Below are 15,188 nucleotides of genomic sequence, written 5' to 3'. Positions count from 1 at the left end.
ATTTCCTAAGGTTTAAGGTGGATTGGAGGAAGATACAATAGAATGGTGGCTGCCGAGCTTGGATCCCCAGATGCTTGCAGGATTACAACTCCCAGAAGCCCTAACATGTTCAAAATACCTCTGGAGAAACTGGGTGTATAGCAGGGTTACCCAAGGCATAGCTATCAAAGCTTAGACACCTAATGAAAATGCATCCACCCTCTTCAGGAATAGCAGCTGTATCAACAGAAGAAAAGTGAAAGCTTGATGGTTCAGAGAGTAGAGGAACTCCTGGAAGACAGCTAATGGGCATCATCAGTAGTAGCAAGTGATACTGGAGAAAGATCTATCACAGACCATGGTAGTGACATTCAAGCTAACTCTTGTTAGTACTGTACAGAAGAGGGCAATGTTAAACCGCGTCTGAATATTTCGTATCTCGAAAACTCTGTGATGAGACAATCTGAAATTAAATAAAGGATGGTACTGGAAGAGTCCCAGGTCAGAAAGCACTCAATCAGCTACTGGAGCAGAGCAAAGGAAAATTATGAAGGACACAATTATTAATGAAGTAATTAGATTAAAGGCAAAAGGGTGTCTAGTGGCTGATGTACAAAGAGGTAAAAGGAAAGTCCAGCATTGCACGGCACATATAATTGGAGCAAGTAATGTGAGAAATATGAATCAAGGGTAACGTGAAACCATAAAGCAAGAAATGGAACATTTGAATATTGCAGTACTTTGTGTGAATGAACTAAAGTGGATTGGAATAGGATGTGTTCACTCAAACAATTCCAAAGTATTTTACTCCTGAAATGACAAACTCAGAAGAAATTGTGTAGTCCTGATACTAAGGCAAGATGCAGAACATGCAGTAAGGGGTTATAATGAGACATCTAATCCAGTGGTCCTCAATCTTTTTTGGTCCACGGACCGTTTGGGGGGGTGAGGGCTCCATGCGAGGACCGGTTGGGGGTGGGGCACCCCCACGCTCATGGGTTGGTGTGTCACACTTGTGGAGGGGCATGCCGTGCTGGTGCTAAACCTTTCCCCCAGCACCCCTCACAGGAGAACAGTGCCCCTTCCTTGCGCGGAAGCCGCCGTGGGGCAGCCTACCCGGGAAGCACCGAGCAAGCAAGACAAGGCAGGATTGCTTCTTCATTTGCTTGCTTGCTTACCCTGCCTTGTCTTGCTTGCTCGCTTTTTGCGCTGGGCGCAACCATCCCGTCCCACACGCAATCCCTCTCAATACCAAAGGGGGGTGTCCACCATAGGTAAGGCTGGTAGACAAGGGCTCTGCTCTCCCCCCCCCCACCGCCCTTGTCTGCCTGTCTCCTCCTTCATCTGCAAGAAGCCAGGACTTGGTGCTACTTGTGGGCGGGGGGCAGCGGCGGTGGCGGGAGAGATGGCAATAGCAGAAGGGGGGGAGAGAGCTGGAGCAACTTTGAAGCTCTTGCCTCCCAGAGGCAGCGCTTCCTCCGCGCGCCCAGCCGGCCTATCTCTGCACCTTCTCTGTTGGACCGGCGGGCAGCTTTTTCCAGGAAACCAAGCTGGGCAGGGCTGTATGTCTTTGTTGAGGCAACGAAAGGAAGGAGAAAGAGGAGGGATCCTTTCCCTGCCCTTCAGGAGCTTCCCTCACACCTGACCTTCCCTACCCCGGGCTCCTTCCGTGCAACTCTGTAAGTCTGCGTGAACAAAAAGGGGGGGATGGTTGATCCATCCATCCTCCTCCTCCACCCCCTCCCTGACTCAACCAGCCCTCCCTTTTTGAGCAGGGCAGGGAGAAGATCTTTTAAGGCGGCTTTTTCTAGGAGAAAAGAGAAAGGGGGCGGAAGACGCTCCGTGGTGGATGATCCTTGGGCTTCTTTCTCCCCTTCCACCGCGCCTTCCTGGGAGGCCCTGGAAGGCGAGCTGCACTCGGGGCAGCAGTGGCAGGGAGGATGCCCTCCCATAACCTCGGACGTTCTGCGGACAAGCCCGGCCTAGCCCACCTTTCCCACCCAGGAAGAGCTGGCCAGGCAGGAAGCAGCAGGATCGCGCATACACTCCCACCCGGCCGCTCACCCTGAGTGGGGTGGTGCTGAGCCCGGTGGCCAGCCATCGGTGCTTCCCGGGTAGCCTGCCCCAGGGTGGCTTCTGTGCAAGGAAGGGGCACTGCTCTCCTGTGAGGGGTGCTGGGGTAAGGTTTAGCACCAGCACGGCATGCCCCTCCACAAGTGCGACACACACCCCGGGTGGGGCGGGGGGCGGATACCCATGTCCACGGCCCAGTTCCAGCAAGCCCACGGACCGGCACCGGGCCACGGACCGGGGTTTGATGACCCCTGATCTAATCAACAACATCTGTCAGACATCCTGTTAAACTTATCAACATAACCATCACTCAAGTCTGAGCTCCAGCTCCAGATGTTGAAGTAGAAAAAACTGAAAAATTTAATGCAAATATCCAGGAGGAAATTAATGACACACTGTGATTGGGTTCTTTTGAAAGTTGTGGCAGTTCCTCTGTTTCAGTGGGAAGAAAGGACGGAGACCTTTTTAAATTTTTCTCAGTTTCAACTTTATTGACTGGTGGTGTTTCAACTGTGACACTTGCCTCCTGCTTTCCTTCACACACACCATAACAGGTTGTGATGATAATCATGGGTGACTAGAATGCAAAAGCAGAAAACCAAAGCAGAAGCAAATACAGTTGGGGGATATGGCCTTTTCAGAATAGAAACAGAAGAATGACTCATAGAATTCTATGAAGCAATCAACCCATTTATTGGAACTACATGCTTTAGTGCAAAATCAAACAGGCAACAGTAAATATATATGACATTTGCCGTGGCCAATATGAAAATGCTCAGACTACATAACTGAAAGTAGCAGATGAAGAACCTGTGTTTTCTATAGCAAAACAAGACCATGAGCAGACTGTGGTACTGCCGTGTTAATGCCAGAAATTACAGCAAGATATTTCTGAAGATGAAAACTAAAAACATACAGTAATTGTGCCAAAATATAATTTAAATAACATTGATGAATTTAAAGTCCATTTAAAGAATAGATTTTCATTTCTAAACTCAGTTGACCATGAGCCAGAAGAATTACTAGAGAAGAAGCCAAAAATTCCTTCAGTCAAAAGAAAGCAAAAGCCTAGATGGACAAAACTCTTAAAATTGTAAAGGATAAATGAGAAGCAAAAGTAAAAGGTATCAAAAAATAAGGTCAGAAGACTTCAGAAACTTGCAAAGAGAGTTTTTCAGAGGTAACAGTAATTTGCCCCATCACCCTCCCAAGCAGCAAGTTCCAATGCCACAAAAATCGCTTTTCTCAGCCGCCTTTTATTCCTGGCAGAAAGTATGTGTGTAAGGGTAAGGGAGTAGCACTAAATCTCAGAGCAACAGATTGTGTGTAGAAGTAGTCTTACTACCCAGAATTGGATAATAAACATCTATTTTCTTCCTGCCCACACTGATACTTGACTACTCTGTACATCCATGATTTCTCCAATTTGGTTCCCCTTCCAGTTTGCAACCCCATTTATTGTGAAACAGCAACCACTTATTCTTCTGTGAGCCTCCTGTAAAGGGCAAAGTCTAATTGATTTATTCAAAAAGCTTCTTCGCAAGCTACATTCACCAAATAAAATGTAAAGCAGTACATTCTGGCTCTCAGTAATCAAAGAAAGATGATAAAAAATGTTTATGGACCATGAACTACACAAATCACTTACAAATCAAATTCTTCGTTCTTGCTTTCTTTTTTTTTTTTTCATACTCCTTTGCTCTAAAGCCCCAAAATTACTTAAACACAAATGCACACAGAAGCAATTTTCTAATAGTGCCTCTATTAACCTCAGGAAAATGATACCCTCTGATTTTAATAGAACTGCTGTTTTTGACTTTTATAGAATAACCTAAGACCAAGTAACTTGATGGATGGATGCTGGGCATATGAACCCATCCAAACTAACACTGGCTTTGAAAGCCCTACTTCACAGAGCTTATGGTAGGTACATGGGAGACATGAGGTATCTTTTCAGTGGTAGTTCTCCATGCATAGAACTACTACTTATCACTAAAGTGGTAAGTTAGGCAGGTCTGGAAGACATTTTGTCTCATCAGCTTAAAGTTGTATAATTATTACTCTTCTTTAATTTAAAGATTTCTAAAATGATGTTTGAGTTAATGTTTTTTCATTATGTTGAACTCCTGTTTCATCTTGTTGAACTCCAGCCAATTAACTATGATTGCAAATCATAGTAAATTGGCTGCTTTTTAAAATATTGGATGCTTTACAATACAATTGTTTTTAGAGATGGGGATATTACCTGGAAGGTAAATGTTCACTCAGCAGTCGTGTGGGGAGACTCATCCTCCTGCCACCTGCCTGGAGTGGCTAGCCCAGCCAGAAGACAGTGGAGCTTTGGGTGCCATTGGCAGGATGAGCAGGACCTTCATCACACCAGGACATGTGAGTGGATGGTCTGGTCCTGGAGACCAGACCCTCATTAAGTCCAGCTTGGATGGGGATATTCGTATTCATAACATTTCTAGTTGTTTTATCTGTTTGATCATACATTGCTTTGAGAGAACTACAATTCTGAAGACCAGTAAACAGAACTTTGAAATAAGCCAAGATTCAAATGTTGTTTCTGTTTTGGAATAAAACTGAAAATGCAGGCAGCAAACATGACCTTGCAGTACAAGATAACTAATTGAAAGGGAAGAAAAACTGAAACTCAAGCATCTGTCAGGCCAGAGAGTCTGATGCCTGAATATCTCTCCAAGAGCCCTATAGAACATTATAGATCTCTATGGAAAAATCAGGTGCCTGTGTTTGTCGCAGCTGGGAGTTATCCCAGGGTTTAATTCCAGAATGAGACCAGATAACTATTTCCAGTCATAGCAAAATGCATCTAAGTGTCAAGGTCTAAGTCTTTTCATTGTTACAGCAATTCCAGGCAACATCAGCTTGCCTATTTCTACAAGCTTTAGTCATCTACATTGCTTCTATGTTCCATAGGCACAAAAATTCATCAATGTTGTTGAAAACATCCAGAAGCCTTATAGCTATGGAAAAATGGTGGGCAGAAATGCTAAAAAACAAAACAAAACTAAAACCTAAACTTAAGTTCCAGGCAAATACTTCAGCCAGATTTCAATCCAAAATACTAGAAATACAAAAAAAAATTTAATTATATTCTAAAAATGTAGGAGCTTATAGTTTTAAAAGGCACAATGAAAAAGAAGAGAATACATCACATAAAATATCATGCTTCTTAAAACGAAGAATATACAAAGTAAAATACTTAGGCTTTAAGCACAGAACATTTTAAAATAACATTCTCAGCCAACCAAGCCCACCACGTGCTGGCATGTGTCAATGAAAGAACGCATGATGTTAATTTTGCCAGATTTGGAAACAAAGCCCACTGCTGCACTGCTATACGCCTGCTGCTCTTTGTCGTCTGGTGCCCAGTATCACTGTTATTGGTATCTGGTGTGTATAGCAAGGCATCTTTTTGTTTATATCTTTGCTTCTCTGTATTTATATTTCTCTCAATTGTTTATATTTCCCTTCATCTGTAAACAACTGAATTTTCCTGGTGTAGTAGGTTACTGATACCTAGAAAAGGTTAAATTGTTTTGTATTTCTTATCGGTTGTTTACATGTTCAATGGCCAGCCGTGAAATAAATTCTTGTGCAAGGCAATGTCATTGTACATTGACCTTGTTTCCAGATTTGCATGGAGAGCTGGCTGATTATTTCACAATGAGTTTTATTAAACTGCTGTTCAAACCTCATTTTAAGGGATAATGCATGTTTTCAGGATTGCATTTTTCTATACATACTCTTAATTTTTTCTTTACATACCATAAAGACACATTTTTACATCTTGACAATTAAGAGTTTTAGAGCACATTTCTGATTAATTCAGATGCTAAAGGCCAACTGAAGCTCGGCTGAATTCAAGCTCCACTCCAGCCTAGGAACACTGGAAATTAGTTAGGAATACACATACCTTGGTAATGATACAAGGTCATCAATTTATAGGGTCACCATAATTCAGAAGCAACTTGAGGACGCATAATAACAATAGCCTTCACCTTGGTTTCTTCATGCTATCCAAATGGTTGTGTGACTTGGCCGGTATGAGGTTTGGAACTGGCAAAATATAACTCCTCCCTCTCTCGAACCTTTCTATGCTCTACTTTAGTATCTTCCACCAGCAGATCTTCAGAGGTCAGCCTACACAGGTGTAAGGGAGTTCTGCAGAAGATGGGTAATTCAACCAATATGGCAGAAGCTTCTGCCTATTCTAAACTCCCCTCCACACCTCGAGCACCTCTGAGCTAGGACTACACTGTTTATATATTATGGGTTCATCTCTGGAACACTTAATGTAAAACAGCCCTAGAAGGGACTCACTAATTGTTGAGTTTGCTTGTGTAAGTCATATCACATATAAAAAAAATGTTACAAAGGTACCCCATTCTAGTATTGAGAAGTTACTAGGGTGTGGCACTTCACCTTTTGCTTGATTTCTGCTGGAAAAAAATTACTGAAAGTTTACTGGCATTTTCCAATATTTAGTTTATTTACAAATATGGACCTTAGTCACAGGGGGAGCTTAAATTGTCCAAAAGATAGGCAGAGATCGCTATATCAACTGCTGGAATTACATCTTTACCATATTCTTAAGAAAATACATGTATTGCTGGTTAGCTGCAAACAGGTGTGGGACTGCTTGCAACACTTTTTAATTTTGTTTTAATCCAATGTTACTGGGCGTGCACACTGTCACCATGGATATACTGGGGGCTAAGCATTACAGTATGCCAATTAATGTGAACATCATGCCTTGCTCCTATTCCCCTTTCAAAATTTGATTTCTCAAATTAAAAGGTGGGAAGAAACGGGCAGGCGATTGGCAGGGGAAAAGGAGTAGTTCTGTACAGCCCGAAACTGTTTTTATCTCTAAAATCCAGAGCAGAAAAGAACTGGATGGGGTGTCATTTGGCATTGCAGTAGGACTCAATGTCATGTGATATGCCAGGAGTCACTATGGAATTGATAGTTTTTCTGAAGTGTGTAGTCTTGGCCAGTCTCAGACCATCACAAAAGCCATCACAAACCCAAACTGCCAATACAGTATCTTGCAAGATCAGCTCTTGGACTCAGAAATGCAACCTGCTTTCATTTCCTTTATACACAATTACACCTTACCCCCCCCCCCGTGCCAGGATGGAGGGGCCACATCTGGATGAATGATTTCCTCTGGCCACAGTTTAATATTTTTAGTGGGGACAGGGGGAAACCTGCTCATGTCTCTGAAAAGTAATTAACCAACTCTTTCATTTCCATGGTAATGTGTCACCTAGCTATTAACCTCCATTCAAGAGTTGTGCAAAATTCAAATGGTTCAATTTGCTGCATTCATATTGCACTTCGTTCACCTGAACAATTTTATAGTTCTGACACCTCCATTCTTTGCATTGCCGAAAAAGTTATTTCCAGAAGAGGAGAGAGAATGTTGTGACCATAAACACTTGAGCAATTGCTACTAGCAAATATTTCTTCTTGGGGTGATCTTCAAGAAAAAAGTTTAAAGGAAGATTAATTTTAATGTATTCGCAAAGGTGAATTAATTTTGGAAAGGAATTCCTTCCTTCCTTCCTTCCTTCCTTCCTTCCTTCCTTCCTTCCTTCCTTCCTTCCTTCCTTCCTTCCTTCCTTCCTTCCTTCCTTCCTTCCTTCCTTCCTTCCTTCCTTCCTTCCTTCCTTCCTTCCTTCCTTCCTTCCTTCCTTCCTTCCTTCCTTCCTTCCTTCCTTCCTTCCTTCCTTCCTTCCTTCCTTCCTTCCTTCCTTCCTTCCTTTCTTTCTTTCTTTCTTTCTTTCTTTCTTTCTTTCTTTCTTTCTTTCTTTCTTTCTTTCTTTCTTTCTTTCTTTCTTTCTTTCTTTCTTTCTTCCTTCCTTCCTTCCTTTCTTTCTTTGGAAGTAGCATATTGCTCATTTCACAAGTTCATACATAAGGTTTAAGCATGTGCTTTTCTTTTCCTTTCTCTCTCTGTCTATCTGGCAATAGAAAATTAAGAGGCTCTATTTTTAGGCTTTTCCCTTAGACATGATATGACAAGCATTGTTCTCAAAATAGCATGCCCTTGGTTTATCAAATTTTAGTTCATTAAAATTGTTTTTTACAGTGCCACTTTGGAATTAGCGGTGTTCCTCCTTTTCCACTAAGAAGCAAAGGGATATGATGTGTATGTAGCATTCTCTACCTATCTCACCTTGAGAAATAAAATATCTCATTGTACAAAATCCAGACACTAATACATTTCTGATGGTTTATCTCCCATGTCTTCCAAACCTAGGTTTTTACATCTTGCCAACAAAATCTTTAATTACATTTCTTTTTGCACATTTCAGGAAATGGTTAAAAAAAAGCTTCAGTATGTTTGTTTTTCAGATTGAATACATCTCAGTGCTTTGGTGCTAAATCAGAGTGTACTCATGTGAACTAATGAATCAGTTATTCCAGAGTGGTTCAAGGGTATCAGGGACATTAAATTAGAAGCATTGGTTTGCTAAATATTCACAAATCTCTCATAATATTATACGCAGCTAAAGTCAGCTATATTGAATTTGTAAAGTTATTAGCACTGTTGTTCTTTCACTTTTTATAATTATACTGGTCCACCTGATGAGTTATAGTTTTACACACTGTATGATCCCACACACTTTTGCTCTGAATTAAGCTATTCTGAATTCCATGGGACTGAGGGTGTGACCACATCAGCAAAGACACAGCAAATGCAATTGGACTGGGATGACCGGTTTTGCATTTTTTTCCCCCCATTGACCACATGGCACAAAGGAAATGTGGCTCAGCCCATAGTCCACCCACCCCACCATCCATTGCTTTTCCCGCCACTGCTCAGGCTTTGATTTTTTATTTTATTTGATCCATTTGCACCTGTTCAGGCACTGTGATTACTTGAACCAAGACAGAAAAATGTGTGCTTTTAGTGGTTGGCACAATGGCATGATGCCTGGGAGAAGAAATAATTATGTTTTCTTTTTAAAAGAAACTTTATGTCAGTGCTGTTATACTAGAGCACTGGATCTTAACCTTGGGTTACTCAGGAGTTTTGGACTGCAACTCCCAGAAGCCTTCACCACCAACTGTGCTGGCTGGGGCTTCTGGGAGTTGCAGTTCAAAAACATCCGAGTAACAAAGGTTAAGAACCACTGTACTAGAGCAGTGGTTCTTAACGTGGGCGATAATGCCCCCCAGGGGGCGATTTCATTTTTTAGGGGGGCGGTAGAACGAAAAGGGGCGGCATGGGGGCGCTGGAGCAGAAGGGGGCAGTAGGGGGGCGCTGGAGCAAGCCCAACCTGTGAAGATGGCTGCAGCCTTTTTACAGTGTGCATGAATATATATTTTCCTACAATTTTAATTTAGTTTCAGACTTTTTGTCTTGAAATTTTTAGTTCCTGCATTTGTTTTTATGCCCTTTTTATATTTCATCTTGCGTCTTAAAATTCACTTGCAACTAAATCATTAAATGTTACTTTTTGGGGGGCATTTCATTTTCTTGGAATTTAATTTTGTTTTCAGGGGTCATTGGATTTAAGTGTCTTAAATAAATAAATAAATAAATAAATAAATAAATAAATAAATAAATAAATAAATAAAAGATATCATCACTGCGGGGAGGGGGGCGATGATAACTTCCTCAATGGCTGAAGGGGGCGTTTCTTTCAAAAAGGTTAAGAACCACTGTACTAGAGCATCTAGACACACACACAATATGGTTATGAGAGAAGGAAACAAGACAAGGAAATTACCCCATGACCATTGTTTACAGCTTATTAGGTAGTTCCCATTACCACGCCTCCTGCGGAGCTACAAAAGATCTATGTTAACAAGCTGCAAACAGGGCTGTCAGTCTACTTCCTCCATTCTCCCTGTGTGGCCAGTTAATGTGAACAGACCTAGGGAAACTCAAATTCCCCAATGCAAATGCACAGGAAGTGAAACTTCAGGCAGGGTAAAAAATCTCGGTCAGGCAGATGCCCAGATAGCAAATCCAGAATGTTAATAAAAACTTGCTCACTGAGGACCACTTCATAAATACTAACCCCCTTTGATTTCTTCCTCATAGAGCTGAATGTATGAAAAGGTTTCAGTGACAAGCACAAAATTTGAGATAATATGAAAGTCTTATCTTCAGGCTTTGATCTCTGATGGCCCATTCATTCACACATGCAGGCATCAAGTGACAGATACATAGATATGAAGTAGTCAAAATTCCCAGAAAGAAAGTAATGGGATATTTTAGGCTGCATGCAAAACTGGTTGTACTAACAATGTAATGCTACAGAAGCAGCAGATTTTAGCAGATGGGGATTCAATATCTAGTGATGGCAGTGCAATGGCATGGTGCTTGCAGGTTCAGAACACCAGGACATTGATTATCAGGGATGAAGATAATGTCTGGCTCCATCCTCATTCCCTCTGGGTTTGGCTGCAAGCCTAGTTCCCCAGCAGCAATATACACCTGGGAGCTACTTTTGTTTGGGTGAGTTAGTCTTGAGTGTCTCTTAGCTTTTACTAAAGACACAGCTGTATCTGATAGAGATGGGAATTGTTATAAAATTAAGCCACCCTGTATCCAGGATGTGCAGCTTCCAAAGGTCTGTGGACCACATATGCCCCACCTCCCATCTTTGAAGGATACGACCACACTCTAGTCTCCAAACCCCAATCGCACATACATTTTTAAGATTTGTGTGTGTGCATGTGGGTGTTTAAATTTAGCTCCCCTTATGGCCAACAGCACCTTATAGGGTTCATGATTGCCAGTCCTCCAACCTTATTTAAGCTTATAACTGGTTTGTTGCTGTTTCAAACACAGGACATGATCAGATAATAGTTATGCACCACAGAGAGTGCATTTGGCCATTTTGGATATTTCTTTTTTAAAAATTGGGAGTTGGAGGGCTGGAGTTCGGCATATCCTTTGCCCATGTCGGTGACAGACTGAGTCAGCTGCCTGCAGTTTTGCACTCTTCCCGGAATGGCTACAGAGACTGTTAGCAGGAGTGCCTGTACTTCCAGACATACCAGACTAACACCCTGTGGGAGTGAGTCTCCTTTACGGTCAGGACAACTGTTTCAGGCAGAGTAGTGGAGAAGATCATACCACAGATAGTTAAAAGGCTTTGATCAATTCCCTGGAGCTTTGACAAAAGCTCATGGAAGGCTTCTGTACTTGTGTTAGGATCAGCCCTCCTAGATGAAATTGTAGGGAAAAGCTTGTCACTTCTTTAAGACAGTAAGGATGAGAACCCTGAACTGCCATTCACGGAAAGCCTTTGAAACTATCTGTCTCAGCACACTCATCCCAGCCGTGAATCACAGGCAAAAAGCAGCACGAGGGGGCCCGAGACTCATTTCCATAGTCCCTGCCAGCTCATCAGTGGCACAGGTATTCATTACCGCCTGTTGGTCCTTCTCCCACTAATTGGGGAAGGGAATGCCAGCAAAAGGTTATCCTCATGGAGTGAGCCCATAAATTATGCAATCTCGCTGTCTGAAATTGACTGACTGGTTGCACACCATATTTCAAAAGTGTCAAACCAAGGCTGCTTTCCCCTTTATTAGAATTACTCATACATTTTTATTTGAAAGAATGGATGCGTAAACCTAGACCAGAGTGGGTTCCCAGCCAAATTAGCGCTTAAGTAACAAGTTATATTGTGCCATCAAATTCAGTCTCACAAGATCATCTTCAGAACTTTCATCTCAAAATGGCTAGCAGTCGAATTAAATACCCCACAATAAGGAGAGGGGTAGGGTGGGAAAAATCTGAAACTGAGATATATTGGCTTGCCTATAAGCATTAAAATGGCAGAGGGAACATTTGAATAAAGTCATAACTTCATTTATAAACCACTATGTTACCCTCCCTCCCTCATGGGCTATCTCAGTTTAGCAACTCCTGCAAGGTTATTATCTAAGCTCTATTTACCCATTTCTAAAAATGCATGCACAAACTAATGGCAACCGAGAGTAACCAGAATTCTGTACCAATAAACCATTTCTAAAATATATTGATACATAATAATATGTCATCAAGTCAATTCAAATTTATGGTGACCCTCTTAGGGCTTTCTAGGTATAAAATGCTCACAAGTGGTTTATTCATCTTACCTTTTGGTAGCATTCTGGGACTTTGCAACTTGCCCAACGCTGTACTGGTAACAGGGTACTTAACCCCGTATGATCTAGGTGAGCTGGCCCCTCTTCTGAGAGGCACTGAGAGGATCTGAAGTCCTGGCCAGGCACTACTACACACCGATCTGCACCAGTTCTACAACCTTTAGGACTCTCCCCCATCTAATTTATTTTTCTGACAGTCTGATTTTGTTGTTCCATTATGATGTTATTGCCACCAACATCTCAGGTCTTGGGTTTTATGTTTGTAATGTGTATGAGCTTTGGGTTTAGGGCTGGATTGTTCTTTTCTCTTCTCATGTTTTATATTATGTATACCATCTGCTATAAGACGTCCAGAGTATTGGCCTGCCACTTGATGGGTGTGGTAGAGGATAAATAAATGAACGAACGAACGAATAAATAAATAAATGATACTTTCCTTATATTACCAAGGAACTCACCCCTACTTTCTCAAAATAGTGCCCTAGCATCTCCATTTTTCCCCCTGTCAGGGCATTGAAGCGGCAGTATATACTTACTGATTGCTCATTCAGTTAGTCAGTAGGTGGGCCTACCTTTCATAATGCATAGCATTGTGCAATAATATTCTCGTGGAACCTTTAAGAACTACCATGAGCCAACTTTCTCAGATGCTTGCATTTCAATTAGAATCATCCAAACTACAAGTTTCAGAGTAAGCCTGAGATGCAACCTTCTGGTCAGATGCAACCATATTCTGGGTTCTATCCTCCTTGACTCATGCTGATACCTAATTAACATAATATTAAGTCACGTGGGAGGACTGAATAGAAAGATTTGTCCTGCAATGTGTGGAAAATGCAGGTTTCAACACCTACACTTGCTGCTGAGTCCGTTCTGATTTATGGCAAACTTTTCCAGGGCTTTCTAGGTATACTCAGAATGCTTTGCCATTCCCTTCTTGTGGAAGTATCCTGGGACTCTGCAGTTTGCCCAAGGCTACATAGGCCAGTTCTTCTTCCAGGAGGCACTTTGGGGAATCAAACTCCCAACCTCTGTCTCTGCAGTCAGATAACTAAGTGGTTTGTTCTGAAGGCTTCTGGGAGCTGCAGACCAAGAACGCCTGAGTTACCCAAAGTTGGGAACCATTGCACTAGATCAGTGACAGCAAACCTTTTTCGGCCCGAGTGCCCAAATTGATGAGAGGACAGAAAAAAAACACCAGCGGGTGGCGGCAGCAGAATCAGAAGTGGTGGCGGAAGGGGGAGTCCTGGGCACAGAAGTGCCTCGAGAACCCACTCCAGATCCACTGCCAGTGCCAGCTGCTGTGGATCCTGGCCCACTGCCTGTCGGGGTGCCAGCACCGTAGCTGCAGGAGCAGCCTTCTCAGGTTTGGCTACAGGGGAGGAGTAGCGATCCAGCGACTTATGGCTCAGGTGCCCACACAGAGGGCTCTGCGTGCCAGCTGTGACACACGTGCCATAGGTTCACCATCGCTGCACTAGACAGATAAAATCCACTTGATTCCCTCTGTGACAGAATCCATTTGAAAACAGTGGCAAAATTCTAACTTCAGAATGAAACTGAGCATGCATGAAATAGCTTTGTAGCAGTTGCTGCAAAGGCTTTAATGAGGCAAGAAATCCTTAATTGCTTTCAAATTGCTGTTCAGAATTTCATCACACCAATAAAGGACTGCCTTCCTTGACAAACACCAGCAATTTCCATCAAAATACCACAGAAATATATATGCATTTATGTCTTAAAGTTGGAATAGAGGAATAATGCGACAACATTCAGAACTTTTTAACTTACTGTATGCTGGGTTTTTTAAAAAAATTAGATCAATTTGAAATGAAGGACAATCATATCCCAATTCAAACAATTAAATTTTGGCTTTTTTTTTTTTTTTTAGAAACCATCATGCCTTCCTTTGATGGACAGGTAAATGGAAAAAAACTCCTGAAAGAATTTCACACAATCCCATCATGATAAAAGCAATTAGCAGCTGGATAAAAGAGGGAGATTTAGAATGCAGGGATGGAAGTTTAACTGCCAAACAAAGTTTAGATAGAAATTAGGCAGGGCTAGGAAGGGAGCCAGCAGGAACTTGGGTAACAAAGAAATGAGTTAGGTGCATATTAAAGAAGTTGGGCAGGGTTTGGCTAGGAAAGTGATTGCAGGTTTGGTCAGACAGGGATAACCCCTGTAGTCTTTCTTCCCAAGCTAAAGTAATGTCTTAGAAAGGACTAGTAATGCCTCCCTAGAGTAGTTCTAGGGAAGATTGGCTTTGTAGTAAGCAATTTGTTGTTTCAAATTCTATGCGGTGTTCATGCTGATATGCTGAAGCTAAATATATGTTCTCAAATTAGTACTTTGTCTTTAAGTAAGCATCAGCGCTCATCATCATCATAGGCATCCTTCAGTCTCGAGAAACTATGTTAACGTGCTCTGTATGGAGGACTTGGAACAGCGCCTAGTGTTTCAATGCTGTATGCGAAGCTGGAGTGTCCTCTCCAGGGCACGAAGCCTGGGTAAAATAATATGAAGGATAGGCTGTTACCCAAGCAAGCAGCAAATCCCCCCTTTCCATGTCACAGAAATAGTCCAATGGAAAGGCAAGCACCAATACAACTGGTTTCAGCAACGTCACAGGAGTTGGTAGAACGACACGAACTGCCTCCGGGACTCCAGCTCCGGATTTTACCTCAGGGTTGACTCCTGAAGCCTTTTGATTGCCACCAAAAAGAGAGGAGAGAGCATCAGCCTAGTCTTGCAGAGGGCATTCCATAGCATGGAAGCAGGATATCTCAAGGACCCCTGGCAATTTATCGGAACCTGCCTTAGCCTTAAGATTTGTCCCAGTTACCTGGTCCAGGGCCTTTTCAGAAATTGTCCCACACTTCTGGAATTCCTCCCCAGGACATCTCTTCCCCATTCCCATTGTTGCTTTTGACTAATCCCTAAAAATATCTTTTTAACTGCTCTTGTCCCCATACACACTGCTCAAGAGT

The sequence above is a fragment of the Pogona vitticeps genome, chromosome 2 (genome assembly GCF_051106095.1).
Source record: "Pogona vitticeps strain Pit_001003342236 chromosome 2, PviZW2.1, whole genome shotgun sequence".
NCBI lineage: Eukaryota > Metazoa > Chordata > Lepidosauria > Squamata > Agamidae > Pogona > Pogona vitticeps.
This window is presented reverse-complemented; position numbering follows the sequence as displayed.